A 22,942-nucleotide genomic window follows, 5' to 3' on the forward strand; every position below is an offset into this window, starting at 1 on the left:
CCCGATGAGATCCAGAGGAGAGTAATTTAGGCTGATAAATGATCGATTTCTCTCTCTCTCTCTCTCTCTCTGATTCATCCACTATCTCATAGATGGTTTACTTGAGCTCTGTCTTTCACAGAATCATTCCATGGACACTGCTCCATGAAACTGAGCTTAGCTTGCAAACGTACCAAACCTACTTCTTTTATTCCATCTATTTCTATCCTCTAGAACAACTTTTCTAAAGAAGTGTTCCACAACAAGTGCAACCTCCAGCTTTTCAAGAAAGATGTCAATGGGTTCCTTCTTATTGACCAACTCACCTTTGATGCATACACGGCACTAACGTGCTATAGATTCTTCTACCTGTCGTGTCTGGATTGATATAAAAACTTTTCCACATATAAATTCAGAAATTTCAATATCTATCTATCTATGTGATCCACTATAAGGTTGGTTCCGGAGAATAAGGAGAGTTTCTGACGAAGGACCTGACAAGCAATATTTTATAAATAGAAATACAAATAATAGACTTAACCAACTACACAGCACCATGTACAATACTGGTATTAGAATTAGTGTCAAAAAGTTTTTTTTTTCATTGTATGGACCGTTTATATATAAGAAAGGTTAGCGAGTAAACGTATAAAGAGAAGACATATCTTTATCAGGATCATCTGAGTCACAGAATTTAAAATGGCTTCCTTGAGAAAAATTAGGACAGTGTAATTTTTTTATATATATCCAATTATATATATATGTGGTGGGTCAGACCATTGCCACTTACTTTGCTCTTCAAGTAAAAGTCTTCACTTCACTGGAAACATCATGTGAAATCCACTATAGAGTTCGTTCAAGCGAGAGCAATACCAGAACGCATCTTCTTTAACTTCTGTTAGAGCTTTGCAATTTTTACCGGATTTATTCAAAATGATCTTGAAATCCATGGAAATCAAGCACACGAATTCTGTACATGATTCTGTCCGGATACCATTCGAATTTGATTTATAAACAAACGTTTTTAATCTTGATATATTAGATTGTTTTTAACGTTAATGGCCAAAGGACTGACTTTTATGTGGTGGGTCAGATCATTGCCACTTACTAACACGTTTTGAAATTAATGATTGCCGTACATGCAGTAATATGTGGACTGAAGACTGTATATGTGACAATATCCCATTTATTTCTTAATGACTTATTTTACTCACGTAAATATTAAAAATTGGAACAGCCAGCACGTTCTTACCATTCAATTTACTCTTTCTTCGTAGATTTTTGCATATTAAAAACCTGTCACCGCCAAGTACGAGTTACCTATATTTATTGACCTACAATTTGAGATTCTCTTTTAAACATGACTTTTTTTTTTATTTAAAAGTTGTATAAGTCTAATACTCTCTACTCTTCTGCACACATGACTGCGTAGCTTTTTAATCAGTGCAATTCTTTTTTTATTCAATAATTTAGCGCCGAATCTATCTATCATTGCAAATATCACTTGAGTCACTTAATATTCAGCAGTACATGTTCTTTACACGTATACTTTTGCTGTTGCTGTTTTTTTTTTTTTTTTTTTTTTTATATCCATGTCCTTCAATTTAGAGGCACAAGGACAACTAATAGATCCCAAGAGTTCGCCTCAAGCTGAGTTTCATAGAGTTTCATTGCTTGATGACCTTGACTGTCCCTAAAATTCACCATTGAAAAGTACATATTCACACCACGTGGTCTCTGTTTATGGATGTTCTCAGGGTTTGTTCTAAATCAAATCCACACACACACACACACGCACGCACGCACACACGGAAGTTGAGCGAGGACAACCACATGTCAGGCAACAGGAGACACTTTGGGAATGTTTGGGAATGGTTAATCGGATTCCTCCCCTAATACAAGGGCGCTATTCACTGTCAGGTCAAAGATCGAAGGCATGGCGGCCATTGATCTGATAGAATGCGGATTAACATAAATATTCAGGGAAAACTGTGACCTTGTCGTCATTAATGAAGGCCAAAATATAACGTCAACATACAAGTCTAATATAGTGGTGTAGTATACTACAGGAAACACTGGCTGTAGGTATCAAGGGTAATAGTGTGCGCGAGGCGAAGAGGATTGTGACTGGCTGCTTAGTTCTCAGCACAGCAGATCATGTTGTGCAATCTTAAAGATCAAGTCACACTCAGCCAATTATTCCTTTCTGCTTATGTCAGCGGTGTGCCAAGGAATTAATTATTCTGTAATTACAAATGAATGATGAAGAGTTCTCTAAGCATGGCGCAGTTATTACACACATCGTTAGATGAATATTTATAATATTCATGTCATCTGCGAGCCTCAGTAGGAAACGATGACATCCTTTCGTTGGAAGAGTTAAGTTTGAATTCCTTTAAGATCGTTTAGAATAAAAACTTTTCATCTGAAGGTGAGGTTAGCTATTTTTATAGGCGAATAGGTTCTTACTTCCAAAAATTCGTTTTTCTTTCTTCTCTAAAAAAGCAAACTTGTCAGCGAACCTATTCGTTGAGAGACTTTTCATTATTAAAAAAAAGTTTATAAAAGCCTATTACTAGGTTAGAACAAATCATTCAGCCTAATACGTGAAAACGATCCCGCAGACAGCGCCATGATGAATGCATGTATTATGTCTATAAATCATGATAAATACAGCATTAAGTGGAAAACTCCAGAAAATTACGGGTAAGATTCTACATTTCCAATTAGTAGGATGCGTACAGAAATAAGTTGAAACACAGATATATATGCAGTGGAAAACAGAAGTTACAGGTGATCTAAGTATTAGTCATACTTTATTTTCTGCTGCTCGAGGCAAGGAAATCAGATTCTGTTAGCAGTGATAAATTCCGTCCCCTTACATGGAAATTCATCCCGTATAAACGGGACGAAAACAGCATAAAAGTTTTTGTATTGAAAAGATTTATTCTGAAGTCGAATGAAGTTTATCACGACTTAAGCAAATTATTTGGCGATAAATAATGATAAAATAGCGATTTGCTAGAAGTCATGATTTAATTTACTGGGATTCAGAAGAGAAATATGAATAGACAATATGAAGATAGAATTAAAAGAAGGATTGCTATGAGGGAAAAAGCTAATGTGAAATTGGACAGAAATTATGAAAGATAAAGATGTTAGTAAGGCAACGAAGAACTTCCATATATTAGTTGGAGTTCGAATTCGGGATCGAATTTCGCCTCTGACAGAATGAACCTTTATCCGGTCTTTTCAATAAAATGGCGAGTTAGCTGTGGAGGGTTTTCTTCCAGAACCTGGGATTCTTTGTTCCTCAAAAGAGGCAAACCAACTCCGTGAAGAACACACAGGCATAAATGCTTGCCTTTAGGGGATGCAGCAGTGGAGTAGCGCGCCGGCTGCATTAATTTTCCGTGATCCTAATCAGAGAACTCAACCTGTCTTGAAGGATAGATGGGATGAAGAAGAAGAAGGGCAAAGAAAGAGAGTATTGTTAAAACTATATGTTTCCATTGGTGAGGTATGGATGCGAAAGCTGGACCATTGAGAAGAAAGACAGAAAGCGAACGGATTCAAATACCTGTTGGAAGTGGTTAGCTATAAGGGGCTCGCGCGAGCTCTTTGTTAAATGTTTCTCAAATTTGCGAGCCCCTTGTTCTCCTTGTTTAACAATCTTATAGAACTAGAAAATACCACCATGGAATGTATACATGCTACTTTAAATTCATATGGATTTTATGATAACTATTTATGAAATTACTTCATTGCATTATTTAAATTAAGGGGATATTAAATCCCACATTGTTTTTAAACCAAATAAGAAACTCAAAGATCGGAATCAAAGAGTTTCATGCCGAATATAGTAACTATAGAAGTATCGGCGACTACTAGCGTAAGCTAAAGCACGTAGTTCAAGTACGTAGTACAAACTAGGGCAACTCGCAGCAAAGGTGGGGAAAGTTCTGATCGCTATTCTTAGTATTTTCCATTATGTAAAACCCATCTCCTAGGAGATGTATGATGTTATACATTATGTTATGGTGGGAGGTCACTACCCAGACCGGTTTCGATCTTTATTGAGATCTCATCAGTGAGTAGCTAGACCAAAATAATACTAGGGTATAGCGAAAATAACTTATATACTCTGCTATACGAGTTGTCAAAAAGGTGCACCCATAAATTATTTAAAATAAAGAGCAAATAGGCTTCATTTCGGCGATGTAAACATTATTTAAATTAAGAGGTTATTAAAGGGATATTGGCTTTTTATTTTAAATAATTTATGGGCACCTTTTTGACAACTAGTATAGCAGAGTATATAAGTTCTTTTTGCTATACCCTTAGTATTATATTTGGTCTAGCTACTCACTGATGAGATCTCAATAAAGATCGAAACCGGTCTGGGTAGTGACCTCCCACCATAACATAATGTATAACATCATGCATCTCCTAGGAGATGGGTTTTACATTATGTGAAATACTAAGAATAGTGATCAGAACTTTTTTCCACCTCTGTTGCGAGTTGCCCTAGTTTGTACTACGTACTTGAACTACGTGCTTTAGCTTACGCTAGCAGTCGCCGATACTTCTATAGTTACTATATTCGGCATGAAACTCTTTGATTCCGATCTTTGAGTTTCTTATTCGGTTTTATAACATTTCATTGCATTTTGTTCTGATGGAGCTAGTGTAATGTTAGGAAACAAATCAGGTGTTGCAATCAAACTTCTACAAAATTTTCCCAACGTTGTGATTTGGCATTGCGCTCATCGTTTACACAATAGACGATTCGATAAAAAACATTAAAGAAATAAATCATTTTGAAATATTTATGGATAAATTATATGCTTTTTATCATCAATCACCAAAAAATCAACGAGAATTAAATACGATTGCAAAAGACCTCGGTATCGAAATTTTAAAGATCGGCCGTGTGTTTGAACCGCCACGATGGGCAGCTTGCAGTTTACGAACGGTTCTTGCTTTGTGGAGAAATTACCCAGCTTTATGCAAGCATTTTGCATCGAACGATAAGGGTTTTTTAAACCGACTTCTCAATTTGGAAATTTTAAAAGATCTAGCATTAATGATTGATATCTACAGGAATTATCATATATATCAGAAGCTCTACAAAGTCGCAATATAAATATTATAAGGGCTAAGTTAGGCCTTTTTTTTTTTTTTTTTTTTTTTTTGCTCGACGATACGAGCCCTTTGTTAAAATTTCCATAGCTCACCACTGCCTGTTGCTAAGCCCAAGAGCGGACCAGAAAAAACATTACTGAAAAAATCATATACAAGCACTTCAAAAACTGCTGACGAGTAGAACAAGATCCTCAGAAGGAGAATCAGGATGTATCTATAACGGAAAGAAAAGATTGACTAAATCAGTATAAATTAATTTCAATAAAGAAAAGGAAAAAGATAAAGTGAGTGATTAACAAGTTGAGGATGGATAAAGTCATACTCCTTATAAATGCTTTTTGATTAAAACGTACCAAGCTAAACGTACCAATAATGAAGAACGTCGACACAGGGATGCGCAACTTTTGATAAAAGTCACTGAAAAATATCTGAGCAAATTAGGATTACAAACAACAATTTCAAGAATTCTTTGCTATTTTAGCAGCTCTTTCCTTTCGATAAATCCATAAAAAAACTATCGCATATTATAGCAGTTTCGTGTAGCATCGCTCGAATATTTTCCACGTGTTTAGGATAAAATCTTACATTGCTTTTTGCTGAAAGGGTGAAATGTTTTCTTGAATTTTCTAGAACTAGCAGACAATCTAAAGTATACCCGGATTCGAAAACGGAAGCTGTTTTCAGCAGTCACGTTTTTCAAATCTCATCTCGCATGTATAAATACGTGTAGTTAGTTCAAAACAATCGGACTTCTAACAGCTCTTCTTTTCAGTTTCTGTGTGTGTGTGTGGGGGGGGGGATTTAATGTAACGATTGTAAAACGAATAAAATTTGTACTTCTACATTTATGAAAAGAACAAATTCATTCGCACGACAGTAAGATTCTACTCTATTAATTCATACCTGATAGTTGATACTGATCGACTATAACTTTACTTTAGTAGGCAATAGAAATTATCACTAACGAAATGAAATAATAATCAACAATGATCAACTGAAAAAAAAAACTCATGATATAAGCAAAGGCTTAAAAAATTAAAGCCTTATTATTCCCAAAGGTCCTTTTGGGAAGGGAAGCGGGAACTCGTTTAGTAGGTCTCAATGATGTCCTTGGATGCAAAGACATGGGTTTGGATCTCGTGTAGGACGCAAATAATCTTTATATAGCGTTTTCAATGGCTTCGTTTTCGTATTTCTTAACAAATAATCTTTTAAGGTCATTTTACTCTTAGATATTTATAGCAGAGACAGAGAAGTTTTTTCGTTTTTAAGGAAAGGGGAACATATTGAAAACTGGTGACTTTCTGAGTGACTAATTTTTAAAATGTGAATTTTATAACCTTTCATATACGGGAAACCGCATATGAAAAGTACATTACTCGTAGCCAAATCGTAGTATCATAGAGTGGAATGCTCTTCATTAATCCAACCATGCAGGTAATTAGTGGACAGAGTTGCTTCAGAAAAATACTTGCAGTTGAGAAGGAGTGGTTATTCTTGGGCTTTCTTTTGGAGAAATTCTTATTGAGACAACCTTTGTTGTCTCAATAAGAATGGATAGGAATTTCTTTGAGTTACTTCATCATCGGATTGACTGCAACCCTTTTTTATGAGTATGTAAATATAATTAATATGGAAATCATATTTTCGTGTGTGTTAGCGATAAAAAATCGGGCCGTGTTGATTCATGTCAATGTGTCTTAATTGCGTATGTTTATGTCAGTCTATGTATTATGAGAAGCGCATGGGAAAATAAAGCACTACATATTTCTACAAAAGGATTTACTGGAAGTTTGTTTCTGTCAAACCAAATGAGAAAGTTGATGCTTTAACACCCAAAACGGGTTCGAAGACAAACCGTTCCGGAATATTATGAAACAGCCTCTCTTCTGTCATCCGAGGTTAGTTCTTCGTCCACTTTTCATGTAAATCCATTTAGTGTAATCAGGTTATCCCCCCCTATACGCATATTGAAGAAGTGGACCCTCGTCAACGTAAAAGTGTTGTTGTTGTGATGTATGTTGCATCGACGATGTGCATGGAATTTCTAATGAGCGGTTGAAAACTGTGGTCTGCGCAGAAATAATGCGTAAGGATTACACGTACGCAACTACGGTACTGTTGCAGCTCGGAAATCAGTGATCGTATCAACGAACAATATCCGAAGCTCCGTTATGGCGCAAGGATCATCGCGCAGGTCGAAAGTAAACGGGAACCTCAGAGACAGTGAGATGAATAGCAAGCAGGGTTCACGATGTTCTAATCAATTGAACAAATGCGATGGCAATCAAATGGATCTTTTGCAACTAGAACAGTGTACAGGCTCTTAAAAAGAGAATAGTAGATAATAATAAAACGGTTCTCTATGCTTAGAAAGAAAGAAAGAAAGAAAGAGAGAGAGAGAGAGAGAGAGAAAGTGTGGAAATTATTTGAGACAATCATAAGGTGTTTAAACTTCTCCTTCATATTTAATAATAATAAAAAAAAACGTATGCTTAGTAATAACAGTCTGGTATAATTATATAATTCGTTATCAAAACAACTGAATTAAGAGTTTATAGTGTGTGTACTTGTAATTCCATGGATGCTGCTTCAATGAAATGCTCATGCTCTCCACATTACTCCACTTCTCTAATTATGTACGAACAAGTGCGGCTGTTATTCAACATCCACATATCGTTCAACTCCAAACTCACCGAACCAATTTCTCTTCCTCCATCCCGTATAAAACCTCGGTCTTTAAACAGTCTTCTTATACTGTTTTCTCAGAAAATATACAATCTCTTCAAGAAATACAAGAACAGATTCCTTTCTAATCTCTAATCACCTACTCACACATACGACGCTAACAATATTATAGGTCTTGACAACCTCTCCTGTGTATATTCTTATAGATATAAAAAATCAATAAATTCTGTTTACTACAGAGGAATAATTACTTGGTATTATTTCAAAATGTTCTTGTCAAATTCCAAAATAGTCCTACTGAAATCATACACATAAATTTTAGCCGTGATAACCAAAATACCAAACTTCAATAAAATTCAACTAGCCGAAGCAATGTTGTCAGTAAGTATATACGGACACAGACGGGCACAACGAATTGTGTGTTTATGTATTTTGCGCAACGTACCTAGAGAGAGAGAGAGATTGAAATGAGAGATCACCATTATGCTGTATCAAGTTTCAAATTCAGATGGCATGAAGACGCCTTGGGATTAGGTTACCATGAATACAACACTCTGGACATTCATATCAATCATGCACGAGTAAGATAGCCAATACACATTTCTATATAAAAGGTCTAACCACAGTATATAGAAAAGCAATAAGAACTTTTGTGCAGTTATTATATAAACATAAACGTTATTATGCAAAAGTTGCGTAACCTTTATTGTGACATGGCAGTTATGCAAACCAAGCTTTTTTTTAATTTTAGAAAATTTCAATTACCAGGTGAATTCTCCCATATTTCTTCATTAAGTCAAAATTTGCTCCCGTTCGTTCTACAGCACAGGTTAAACTTGTTCGGTTGCCAAAACATTTTTTAGTATTATCATAAATATCTGGAATCATTAGCGTTAAGTGGCTTCTGGTGGTTGATTAATTAGCTATAGAAGTACTTCGAGCGTTGGCCCTTGCTGATGACGAAGTAATGGCTAAAATGGAGAGCCTGTTTGAAGTTTTCAATGTTCAGACTTAGTCATCGATCATGTTATCGTTCATAATGCCACGCTATTCTATTCAAAACTAAACACTGGCCATTGAAACTTAGCTATTAGTTTCGTTGTAGGAATACACATTTACATAACTTTGATTAACACGTAAATGCGGGAGTATAGGATCAATGGATGCGTAAAGAAAGATAATGTGGAGACATTTATTATATCACACCGTCTACATATGAGATAACACACTTTTAAAGCTATTTACGTTATAGATTCCAATAGTGTATTCAGGGGAAAATTACATATCGTGATACTTTGGGAAGTATTGCATAAATCTCCCTTTCCAAACTATTCCTTAAAAAAAGGAATGAAAAGAACAGAATAACGAGTCCAAAAGAAGAAAATAAAAATACCTTCTAAATTTAAGTGAAAGTTATTATTTTTTTAAAAAAATCGGGGCGGAAAAAAAAGGGGCGGAAAACTCAGGGACCGCCCCGGTCCCTGAGTTTTCCGCCCCTCTCAATACACACGAAAAATACTACAAAAAGTCAAAACGACGTAAAGGGAAATAAATTAAAACACTATGTTTATTTTTGAAGTAAAAATTTACTTCCAACATTCTAAAATGTTATTTTTCTTGCTTTTCTGTTAGCAAAATCGTCGATGACATTAGCGAAGTCTATTTCATAATAATGTAGGTAATTCTTAATCAATTTTAAATTAGAAAAACTCCTCTCACAACTAGCAACGCTTACAGCAATTGTGAGGAAAATTCGCAGTAGTATTACAATATTGGGGAATGAGTTCTCGAGACTGTATTTTAGAATTAACTGCAAAAGTCCAGGTTCAAAGTGTCGCCCGGGGCGGATCTCCCCTCCGCCCCCTCCCTAGCTACGCCTCTGATTGTTGTTTAAACAGAATAGGAGAGGAAAGATTAGCAAAAACAAGTGTTCCCTGCCAGGTTAGCAGGAAAAAGACCCAGAGGAAGACCAAGATATAGGCGGATTGATACAGTAAAAATTGTCTTAGACGACAGAAATATAAGATCTGATAATGTTGGAGTCTTGACAGGTAACAGACTAATTTGGAGGAAAATTGTAGATAGGAAGTTAGTAATGATGTAAATTTTTCATGTCGTACTATCATATCTTGTACACCCCTCGAGGGTACATGGCAGGAATTTGATGATGATAATAATAATTGTTATTGTATGAAATGTAAAGACAAAAAACAATATCTTATACACTTCGCTCTTTCCTATTCCATCCTACTCAACGCATTAATACATTATACTAGATATATAATTACCTGACATTTCAGCTGAAGGTGAATTAGTTCGTCCAATACGTGAGGTGCCAGAATTTTTTTCTCGCACACAGACAGTAACGCAGAACATATATATTAACATATGTAATAGATGGGAGATGTAATTACAGCTCTATTATTAATAAAATTAGGTTTAGCAAAGTTACTTGATAGTAACAAGATGAAATGGGATCCATTATTGCTATGATTACAATTCCATAAATATAATCTGCAATTCATAACGCTCTTTACAGAAAAAACGTAATATGTGCCAGTGAACTAGCAGCAAAAAAAAAAGTGTCGTGCCACAGTTTTTCTGTTGCGTAGCTGTTGTAACATGGCCTTGGCAGCACAGTCCCGGTGAACGTCACCATTTTGCCCTTCGGCTGGCAAGAGCTGGGTTCGACGTGAGGAATCTTTTATAATTTTTTGTTTTTTTCAACTTATGATTACTTAGCCAATCTTGTATGGAGGTGGAAGGGATATTTCTCATGACTCGAGAAATAAATCGAGTTTTTCATACCTTAACGTAGACAAACTGACTGGAGAATGTGCTGAATTAACAGAAATAAAACAGTGACCTCAAAGCCTTGATTACTTACGTCGTAATTTCAACCAACATAATCCAAACATGATTCATTTTATGAGTACATCTTTCGTAAAAGAAACAGCAAATATTGCATTTCAACATGTGATGAAACATAGTCGGAAATATAAATCCTTTTTTAAAAAAATCAGCTAACGGGTGAAAATTACTCTGAAGATAACTCTATTGTTATGGTAGGCTAAATCAGGAGGGAGGTGAGTACCCTTTTTGCCTAATGAATCGCATCACAAGCTAAGACACATTACGTAAACTACCTTTTTGTCAATGGTAGAATGTTCTTCAAAGATCGCAATCATGTCGTCCATTTAACCCACACAAAATTAAGAATACAAAATTATAACTATTCTGTTGATAGTGAGGATAAATTGAAACTTCAGAGTTCAGTTAATGAGATAATACGTTAATTGGTTATGTAAGTACAAGAATAAACATATCTCTTAATTTCCTATATATTAAAAAAGGAAAGGTGTTTTATATTAATATATTTCAATTAAACTTGCGATTTCAGATAAAACCTGTTTACTAGGTTCAATATTGTTCTATATTACAGTTTATAAGAAGCTGTATTCTAATATAATTGTATTCATTCCAATCACTTTTTTTTTCCATAGACATTCTATTTCTACCTTCTGCTTCTTCTATGAGTATTATCATGGGCAATTTTCTACTGAACGGGCCATCATCATTCCTCCATTTTTTTATAATACCTGAGAGGCTGATAGTCAATATCCATTTACTGTCCAGCTTCAAACCCACCCATACAACTTGTTTTGCTCTTTCATCCAAAGGATGAAAGAGCAAAACAAGTTGCATGGAACAGGCTAGTCCAGCCCAAAGAATTCGACCTCCAGCTGTTCAAGAAAATATCAACGGATTTCTACTTTTCCCTGAATCTCTTGCCCACACACGGACCAATGTGCTTGGTGTCACTACTACAATAACTTTTATATCAGAATATACCGTAGAAGCTATTTCTGTCTTTTTGTATTATTTCTAGTTAATTTTAAAACTTTTCAATTATCTTCAATAATGTATTCGTACATGATGTTTAACTATAAAACTTCGAACAACAAAAAACAACAACCAAAAAAAAAATCCAGTTCTTGTTCCACTGGATTCACTTATCTCTATAAATCTTGTGTTCAACAGCGTTACATCTCTCAGTCACACAGCGCGCGACAGGTCACTGCCCCGCCAGTAAATATTGATTACATGTGGTGCGATGACTGCAAATGTGATTGTTCACAGAGAACCGACAAAATTTCCACACCTAGATGGGAGGAATAAGGAAGAAAGACAAATATTGTTTCTGTGAACGGAAGAAGGATTTCTCCATCTTCCTGTTCTATCAGTATTATCTTTTGGGTGCGTGTGGGAGAGGACAAGAAACAATGATCACAGATCATTTTAACATTAGAGTAATATACGTGGAAAAAAAACAGTCGGTTATCGCTCCTAAACCGGAAGCATAAATCATCCTATTTAGTAAGCAAATAGCAGAATAATTCTAGACTATTTTTAATTCTTAATATTTTAAAATGGACTCTTTCTGGTTATTACTTGTTTGTTTCCATGGCAATTAACTTCTATGGAAACGGATTACTGCACCTATTTCTTTCACAAGATCTTTACTAATGATAGTTTGCGGCATTGCAAGTTTTCCGGACCGTAAATGGTGCAGCAATTTTCACTGGAAAAAAAAAAAAAAAAGCTTTAAGTTAGCATTTCTTTGGCGGAGAAAGTCAGCAAGCGAAAAATAAATAAAATACAAGAGGGCGTCAACGGATTTTAGAAGTTCACGAAACACGCAATAGATCCTTTAAACTCCAAGATAGCACGCGAGATGTCGCATATCTCAATTCTGATATAAAAGATTAGCCACAGCGTAAGTTAACGCCTTTCACAAAAAAACTACGACTTTCTAGACGTGCTCAAGTAACACAACTTCATATTTAAAGTAGAAAACTAGATTAAACCGAGGAGTAAGTATAGCAGGAAGCAAAGTTCACTCTGGTATTACACTAAACCTTAGGTATTATAACCTAAATGTCATTAAACTTCATTTATTGTTTGGCATAAAATGTTACAAAGGTTGTAATACTGTCAACGTATGCTTAGTATCTGTAAAAAGTAATCCCAAATGAGTATATATTTTCCAAAATTATTGGTTTATAATATATGGATTATTCGAAAATAACTTCTCAATTTTTGAGATTTAGGGTTTTGTGCAGCCCATAGAGAGAAGAAACGACTGTTTTTAAAGATCGATATAAATCTAAAGTGTGCTATCGTTTGTTCGTTACAGCAAGTCGGCGCCGTTGACTAGCGTTCGTGCAGTGTAAATAAAGATGGTTACAATGGTCGCAAAGAGCAGAGCGTGTAATTTCGTTTCAAGTATCAAAGTCTGTAACTCGGGTTAGGTGAAGATTCACATTGGTATACGGAAAAACGTTCTCCTTAAAGATATTCTGGCATTGCAATACAATACAAGCAAAAATGCTAGACTGGGATTTTTGGATTGAAGTGTTTGAATCATATTAAGGAAAAGGGGAGATGAGTAAGACCCTATTGGTTATCGTCCTTGAATTTCAAACAAGTCCACAAGGATAAGGTCTCCAAGCTACCATTTACCAACAATAAATGAACTTCGAAGAAAACAACGGAAGTAGCTATAGTCAAAGGAATATACGACAGAGATGTTGAATATTCCCAGGTTCATTTATAGCCAGAAAAAAACACGTTTCCAGCTATGTGTGACGGATGCATTCTTTTCACTATGCAGTAATTAATATCAGTTTTTCCACTTTAAAAAAAAATAAACATGCTTCAATAACGTGGAGTTATGATGTATTTTTTCAAAAACAGCGCTATCATTAAAGCCTAAATTATCCCATAATCACGTTACAAAATAGGAGAATGAAAAATCCCTTTTTCCTCCATACAACAAGAGAGAGAGAGAGAGAGAGAGGTAAGTAAAAAAAAAAGTAAGGAGCAGATCCGAATCATATTGAAAAGTATGTTTCGTTTATAAGTTCGATCCTGTTTCTAACAGCCTCATGAGGACGTTTCCGGTTTCTACTAATCCGACTACACAACCAAAAGAGGTCGCTTGTGTGTAGTCTGATTTCAGAAGTCTGGAAACAGTGGATAAACACACACACAAAGAAAGTTTATGAGTAAAATATATAACCAAATGTCTGGATATGAAACTTACAGATCATCCTCAGTGTGTTAATGAAAATTCAAAAAGGTATAATAACAAAAGTGGAGGTCACATGATATTGAAGTTGTCGATATACTGAATGGAGAATATGAGATGAGTATGAATAAGTAAGAGACATGGTGGGACTAAACCACGTAATCTTGTTGCATGCAATCCTTGTAGAGAGCTAGCTTTGTACTTTAATTGGATTAGCGTGAGAGAAAACTGGCATGAATGTGCATTTTGAGTGGTTCGTTATTTTTAGGAAAAAAAAAAAAAAACACTGTGTTCCTCCAGTACTACCTTAGTATGGCTAACTCAGCATCGGTTGACAAATGCACAAAACAATATTTCATATTATTATTATTATTATTATATCTGAGACCTCCAGGGAGTCAAGGACTAATTGGGGGAGGCTATAAATCACCCAAACCAGCTATCAAAGCTTCCTTTAAATTCATTTACACTAGATGCACTCACTACCCCTAAGGGCAAATTATTCCACTCACTCACTGTGGGAGAAAAACTAGCTCTTACCCCTTTCTTGACTGAAAACAACCTTAACTTCCATGGATGCCGCCGTGTTCTCTCCCCGTCTTCCATATAACGAAACATTTCATCAGTCGATATCCTAGAATACTCATTCAAAAGTTTATAGACCTCTATCATATCACCCCCTCTTTCTCCTGTTAACCAGAGTCTGTAATCCACATACTTGCAATCTGTCCTCATAATCTTAATCCCATAATCCGGGTATAATCTTTGTAACTCTTCTTTGCACCCTTTCCACAGCTTCTTTATGCCCTTGGAACAGGGGAGACCAAATCTGCGCACAATAATCAAGGTGTGGTCTTATCAAGGCCTTATAAAGGGGCAAAATGACTTCCTTATCCTCACATGTCAAGGTTCGCTTCAACATCGCAATTATCCTTTGAGTTGTATTTGCAACTTTTGCTATGTGACCTTTGAACTTTAAATTCCTATCCACCAATACGCCAAGATCCCTTGCTTCTTCAGTTTCTTGTAGCATAACCTCGCTAATATAATATGCCGCTGGAACTCTAATCACGCCAATGAGTGCATAACTTTACACTTACTAACATTAAACTAATGACGCCATTTTCGTTTGACCAAATTTCCAGCATATTCAAATCATTTCGTAATTACTGAATATCAGTAGCATCCCTGATTGCCCTGTCTATCTTCGCATCATCAGCGAAGGTTGCACATCTGATGTTAGATCCTGCCTGATGTCATTAATGTATAGACTGAACAATAATGGCCCAAGGACTGCCTGAGGTACACCACTGGTCATTTTAATATATTCTTAACAAGATTCGAATTCGGGTCTTTCCAATCAAAAAGTATTTCTTGTGACTATACCACAAATAGAGTACAGAAAGAATGGGAACGAAATTAAAGAACTTTGGAATGAAAGGGATAAAATTATCGAATTAAAATCATAATTAATTTTTGTAATTAGTCAGTCATAAAGATAGCACTATAATAAGGAAAAAACAATATTGCTATCTAAAAGAAAAGAGAAGTATTTTTGAGGAGTATGCACAAAATGTTTTATTTCCAAGACAGGATTCAATCAAAAAAGAAAGAAAGAGAGTGGGAGAACATCGTAGCAAGGAACACTAAACAGATTTAAAGATTGATAAATGACTTGTAGAATGGGGCACGCGTGCGTACACGTGTGTGTTTCATATCTATCAGTTCAAGAAGCAACTCCTGTCGCAGGTGCTATACGGACTCTAGCGAGTGTGTCCGTTGAAGAGATAATGGAGGGCATAGTTTATCTAGCATTCCAGTGAACAACACCAGCATACTCCAGATGTCAGCTGTGGCACAGGGAGCTGTCAAAGTTTGGGTGACAAATGAGACTTTGCGTCAGTGAGGGCCCACATCACAAGCAACTAGCAAGCGCAGTCAGAGAACAGCGCGACTACTCTGACATCAGACAGGCCATTGCTCCATTTTACACGCGACAAACCGATCCTGAGAATAACAACCACCAACAGTCGTCGCTCCGAATAAAAACCCTTCCGTTCGTTTCTTTGAATATTTCTTAGTTTTCTCGCTGACAATTCATAAAAAAAAACTCTAAGAACGAACTGGCCTTTTTATCTTACTAGGTAGTTGGAATATTCTACTCGTCTATCAAGAAAACTCAAATCCCAATTATTTCTTATCAATCCCTAATATCATTCCCCACCCCTTGCACGTTATCTTCAATCTGATCAGTCAACTAAAGTACGAGGAAACATACCTAAAGTGTGAGGAAACATTTTTTCTAACATTTGATAATCAGCAGTGATGCTCACTTACTCTTGCGTGTCTCTAAATGATTTCCAACACGTCACTATGTAAAGAAGCATGAGCTGAGGGAGATACGAATAAGGTTAGAAAGCCGTGTGTAAGTATTAAAAAAATGATATTTGAGCAATAGATTAGCTGATCCACCTTGAAAACTCTTAACTTTGAACACGTAATTATGATTATCTGAAATCCATTGTTTTTTTTAATTTTGAAATCAACTTACTGTTTTTATTTTTATTATTTTCCCTAGTCCGCTCTTTACCACTTTCTGCACTGACAGAGAAACTTGATTAAGCGCAGTCCTCCAAGTGCTCCTCATTCTTAGCACTTATGTAATTTTCCACCATCTCATTTAGAGAGAGAAAAATAGAGGGCGTACCAAGACACTGATGGATTAGCCTCGAGAGAGCAGACATCTCACCAACATACAGACAATAAATACCTCCCAGCTGATGAAGTTACATTTGATAGATTACCCTGACATCTTGCGGTCGGTTAAGGAAACTTGCTTTTGTGCAAGGAGGTGGATTCGGCTAATGTATATTTGGATTAAGAAAAAGAGTTTGTGTTTGTTTGTTGCTTTGCGTCTCTTGAGAATCTTGGAGGCAAAAACTATCGCAGTACTTCGAGAATAAACGGAAACATATAATCAAGAAAATGTTTTCAAAAAGTCTCTCGTGGCACTGTTGACGAATGCGTTTCTGTGAAAATATATTTGCATAGATCATATTTAGAATTTCCTATCTGAATTTATTTCTACTTGTTGCCAACAGATGGGTCCGAATCCCAATAGAATTCGACGTAAGTCAGTATATATATATATATATATATATATATATATATATATATATATATATATATTCATTTTTGGGAAGAGTCTCATTTCTTCAAAACATCATCTAACTTTCTCGAAGAAAATAAAATAGATGAGTTTAACTCAACACTTAGTGCACTTAAGAGCGGTTTTATGCTGTCACAAGATAGCATAACTCCTTAATGGACTTCCGCATCTGTTCCAAATAATCATATTAAAAGTGGTATTCGAAAACCCACAACGGAAAAAAAAAAAGTCAATGCACTTCATACAAAAACAGTCATGCTTATGCAAAAATAGATATCTTCCGTCTTCCAGTTGTGTGAGAAATGACAATAACAGAACAAAAACCAACAAAAAAGCACGGAAACCTAATAACAAGGTTCTATTCTAAACTATCATTAAGCACAGAGGAAGGCTGATTTATCACTAGATAATCGATAAGTTCCACATCATTTATCATAAAGAACATTTATCCTTTTCGGTCATGTGCCTCAACCTACCATCAAAACAGAATTATTTCTTCGAAGATCAGCTATCTGAACTATCTTATGTTCATTTCTTTTCGCTCACAAGTGTATCCGATGGCTATTTATTGCCCATGACTAATCCTTTCTTTCTCTTTCCTTCATCTCCAATGTAAGAGTCTGGACCTCTTATATCATCGGTTCTGTGTTTTTACATCTCATATTGAGAAAAATACGTTTTAAAAGGTCTAAATGGAAGTAGTATAATGCATATAGCTACTTAATTAAGCATGATGAAAACCCGAAAATTAAGGTCTATTCCTCTTACAGGGCTGAAAATTCTAGCTGGCAGCGGTATTCGTCAGATATCATTAACAACATTACGAATGCTGACAAATGAAGCAATCTGACTTTCATTTTCTAACAAACTTGTTCTAATACAAATCATGTGCAACTTTTCCGAATAGCCTTTTCTTTTTTTTTTTTAATAATAACGAAAACTAGTGAGTATGTTATTTTAGTTCCCGAAGTCGGCAGCAGGCCAAAGGATGTGATTTATTGGATGGAAGCGCTTCAAAGGGGAAAGGTTCTGTATTAATTATAGGGAGAAGTTACTAAAAATAATTGAAATATCTGAAAAAAGGTGCTCTAGTGTGGAATTATCAGCTTTGGATTTTGCAATACGTCACAGTGAGTGGTAATTAATATTTAGATCTCTTCTAGGAAAATTAAAGCTAATGAGAGTCCATAATGCAAGTCATTTTAACCCAATCAGCAAATTTGCGAGAGTACCTGTCAGTTCTGCTATTGGCAACTGAGGCAGTAGAGATAACCTGGTTGATAGGTTGCTCTCATACTGATCATTAGTTACGTTAAAAGCTTCCTTTAAAAGTGAGCTCATAATGGGATAAACTTGGTAATGCCGGATAATGTGAACACAAGGTTGCTGTTTTAAAATGGCAGTGATGCAATCTTACAAGAATATGCTGCTACAGACTTATCTCGGGAAATTCAGAATCTAAACACACACACACACACACACAGAGAGAGAGAGAGAGAAACTGCAAAATGTATAACTGTGCTGTATGTATGTATATGTGTGTGTGTGGGGGGTACGATTGTGGGTTTTCCTTTATGTGATTCTATCCACAAATATGTACTATAGGCTGTAAACCTATAGTACATAGTGGCAAGAGATATTTTTTAATATTTTTTCTATTTATTTATTTTTACATACTGCGGAAACTCCGACCAAACATGAGACTTTTCCAAGCCACTTCAAGGCTCCAATAAGTGGGGCAGTAGTTTCACACCGAGTGATGAAAATCATCTTCCATCTAAAGATATTCGAATACATCCACATCAATGGCGGGATTTGAACCGGCAGCCTGTTGGTTGCAAAGGGAGTACGCCATCCAAAAGGCCAACTAGACAGGCAGGTTCAGGAGAAACAATGAATCTCTAGATGTGTTTCTTGAACAGCTGGAGATCGTGGACTTCGAGAAAAGCGCAAAGATGTTTCAAAGAAGATATAATCAAAGAGGAAGATAAGTTGGTTTGACACGTCTGAAACTCTAAAATGTATGTGTGCGCATGTGGATATTGACCAGCAATTTCATGTTGTTACATGCTTAGAGGAAAGTGAAGTAATGTAGTCAGTGTCCATGAAGGTAGATCAGCATAATGCAGAAATAGAAAGTTTATGAGAAAGTGACTAGAATGGGTGTGCGAAAGAGAATTTATAGTTAGCGTATGGGGGATGGAATACAAGAAATTAACGAGCAAAACTATACACAGAGTCCAGTTAAATCGATGGCACTATCTGGAAGTAAATGCAAGTTTCTGAGAACTCCGGCGAAGGAGTGTGTGTGTGGGGGGGGGGGGAACAGTCATCAGTAATATGATGCATAGTCTACACAGCAGCACACACGCAAAAGGAATGACTGTGAAATAATAAGTTGGCACAGCGGCCTTGTCCGGTTCCAAATCTGTTTAGCTGACTCCACAGGTGTCGCGGTAGATTGAATTCTGGAGGTTTGATAGTTGGATCTGTAATCAGGTATTTGTTTGTAGGTCATTCCAGTGTTCTTCTCTACCAGTCCTGGGGATCATCATCTGGTGCTTCCACCAGCTACATTGGAGATCTGGAGGTGGAGGAATATCTTGATGTATAGGAAGGTACGTGTTGTGATTTTCTTTATTTCTTTGATGGTGGCTTCTTCTCTTCTGAAGCATCGAGGCGTAATGTGGAAAAGAACAGGTAACCATTGAGAGGAGTAAATCATAAGGTAGCAGAAAGTGCTCTGATTGTTATGTTAATTTGTCTGAGTCCACAAGAGTCGTGTGGTGACTTCGGCTCCAAACTGGTGGACAATACTCCGCAACAGGGAAGACCAAAGCCAAGGCCACTGTTCTAAGAGTCGAGGCATTACAACTCCAAGTTGTGCTTATCGGCTTGTTTATGATGTTGTTCCTGGTAGATATCTTTAACTTCGTTTTTTTTCCAAATGTTTTCGCTAAGTTAGACTACGGTCGAGTGGGGCACCGAGTTAACAAGGGTTACTTTCATGGATTACAGTCTTGTTGCAGAAGTTTATTTTTAATTTCCGAGCCTCGCGTTTATTTAGGTGGAAAGTACAAAGAACAATTTTGCTGAAGTCCCAGCTTTCAAATTAATTTTGTAATGAGTTCAGATCTTTGCTTAGTGTTTCCTCAAGGCCTTGGAAGGTGCTGTCTTTGGTAGCAATAGCTGTATCATCAGCACAGATAAACTTTCGACTAGCTGTTGGAGAGATAGCACGTGTACAGGTTGAATAAAGCTAGGGCGAGGACAGATCCTTGTGGCAATCTATCCTGCAAGATAAATTTTCTGCTTTTTTGCTAATTCAAATTAAGCTTTATTTTCCTATTGGAGAGTATTTGTTCTAGTAATTGTAGTTTTGTTTTTTTTTTTGCGAAAGAGAAGATCACATATTATGCGGACTGCCCTCTTCTGGACAGCATCAAGCATTTTTGGGAGGCTTTTTATTCACCACTCTAAGAACAGTGATTTAAGGCTTGGCTCATTTTGGATTTAGTGGTCCGAAATTGTACTGTGAGAAGCTATCTTTAACGAAAGATGATACCATGTTTGGGAGCTATGGATGTGATGCGTTTGTTCCAGGAAAAGGCATAATTGTAAGTCAGTCCCCCCCCCCATCCACCCCAAAATAAATCTCATCTTCAATAAAGAGCCAATCAGATCACGTAAGTCTGATTTACATGGATACATAAGTGGCCAGTCAGTGCAGATCTACGGCAGTTTCCTCTAAACAAAGTCTGGGAGAAGGGAACGAAAGGAAAAGAACTGTATTTTATACAACTATCACCAGCAATGTGGATCATAAGCTCTACGATAAATCTACATGTTGTTCCCTATACTTGGAAACGTTAATAGAAAGAACATTTGATATCTTCCGTCTAAGATAGAAACTTTCGAAACTTTGTGTATGAAAAATAGATTTGTTTGTCTGTCAAAACGTCCCATTTTCCTAACACACGAAGTCACAGTTGGATGGTAGCCAAAATGTTCTTTGAGGCGTCTCTTTGTCTGCTTGAATTAAAGTCGGCGTTAATGGTTCCCAACAAAGATATGGCAATTCTTAAAGACTTTCTTCCCCATCGCTCCCTTATCAGATTACAGAGAAATACATTACCTAAAGAACCTGAAAGTAAGTGGTCAGAGATGACTGTAACTTTGACCTTTAACAATAAGAACGAAAATGATTTAAGATGTGAAAAATTAGGCTTTCAGATGGTTAGAGGAATGATAAGAAGAAGATGATACTGATAATTAAGGTAAGAGTAAGTAGTGATAATGCAATAATTTAATAAAAAAAAACGTTAATTACGAATTTATATGTAATTAACGTTTTTTAGGATGCTGATCGGACAAACAGCATTTATCATCTATCTGGGGCACATTAATAATTCCACTGCACTGCTCACAAGAAATTAAGCTTTTCATGTGCACAAACCATAACAACTTGGGGAAACTATCTCGAAGAAGGTCATCATACTTTTCACGAGTCCAATTTTATTGCAAAAATGCAAAACAAATAAATAATTGAATTCTTGTGGAAAAATAATACAAAGCATGGTGATGATATAAATATTATGTCATTGAAGTCGTTTATGTTTATTGCATTATTCTCTTTAATAATAATAAAAAAAAATCTCCTTAGACGAAATCCCCAGTATCATCAATGGATCAAAGAGAACTACCATACGTTTTCTTATTCTAATACTAATAATGCTAAGGAAACATTCACAAAATTTCATAACTAGATGAGTGGTAAATGCTGTATAATAAAACCATTTGGACTGCGTTTTATTTGCAGTTAAGTTGGTTGATTATTTAAATTACGTCAAAGCAACTTAAAGCCGTAAGGCTAGTGTTATGTTTGTAAATTACGACTGTTCTCTGGGTCTCTTTCGACTAAAGGTGAATTAGCCGGTCTCATAGGGAGGTAGGGAGGTTTTTACACCCGGAAACTCAGGTTTTTCGTCCTCCAAAACAGGCAAACCGGCCCCGTGAATACACACATGAATTACAGTCCTAATATGTCCCAGCCATATGCCGGTCCGAGCCCAGATAAAAAATTGGGGGCGGGGAAGCACTTGTGAGCTACCCTGTAAAAATTTCACTAGGAACACATTGTGGGCAATGCCTACAAAATCACCTAGGGTCGGAAACGACTAAAGGGAAAAAACCACCACTACTACGTATAAATTTAAAAGAATAAAATTCAAATAAGCAACACAAATAGAAGAAAATTAACTTTCAGTTAAATCCAGTTTACGTTGTTACTCATGGCCAAAGTATGCAAGTACACATGGCAGTTGTCAAGTGAATCTAATCGGTAGTTCAATACTTTTAATTTTTTTTTTTCATAAGAGTGATTCTACCACGAAATAATTTCGTAGCCGATTAAAATGTTATACACTGTGCAACAGTGCTGCTTTTTTTTTCGGGATTCAATGAGATAAAAAATGCCCATGACATGACTAAAATAAAACCGATTATATCGACAAGATGCTTTGCTATACGTATACCCTACAAAAAATATTTGTAAGGCACCTATATTAAAACTCACTGTATAATCTTGTCATAATTTATCATACAAAAGCCGAAAATACACAGTTTTTTTATGTTTAAATCTCATGGAATTAGACTCATTTCCTCTACGGATTTACATTCATCATTGGACGATTCTAAAATCGTATTAATGCCATCTCTAAAAGAAAGAGAGTATAGTATATTGTCTAGTATATCGTCTATTACAGTGTAACGTATCCTATAGTATAGTATCAATACTATCTCTAAAAAATGATCGGCATCAAAAGATGCCGATAATCTTGGTTTAAGAATAAAAAAATAAAAAAATAAGG

The 22,942-nt window shown here is 36.0% G+C and overlaps 1 protein-coding gene across 3 annotated transcripts in view; it reads right to left on the reverse strand.

Annotated features, from left to right (window-relative positions):
- LOC150108161 (uncharacterized) overlaps window positions 1–22,942 on the reverse strand; it is a 180,596-nt gene that overhangs the window by 104,838 nt on the left and 52,816 nt on the right. Inside the window, exon 1 of one of the 3 annotated variants that reach the window (XM_090390615.1) lies at window positions 5,478–5,570. The exons of the other annotated variants lie outside the window; for them this stretch is intronic. The gene's annotated coding sequence lies outside the window, so the exon portion shown is untranslated. Of the gene's footprint in view, window positions 1–5,477; window positions 5,571–22,942 lie in introns of those variants that run through there. 3 annotated transcript variants of the gene reach the window in all.

Source organism: Typopeltis vanoorti, chromosome 3 (assembly GCF_054136105.1).
Source record: "Typopeltis vanoorti isolate ZY-2024b chromosome 3, IOZ_Tvanoo_1.0, whole genome shotgun sequence".
NCBI lineage: Eukaryota > Metazoa > Arthropoda > Arachnida > Uropygi > Thelyphonidae > Typopeltis > Typopeltis vanoorti.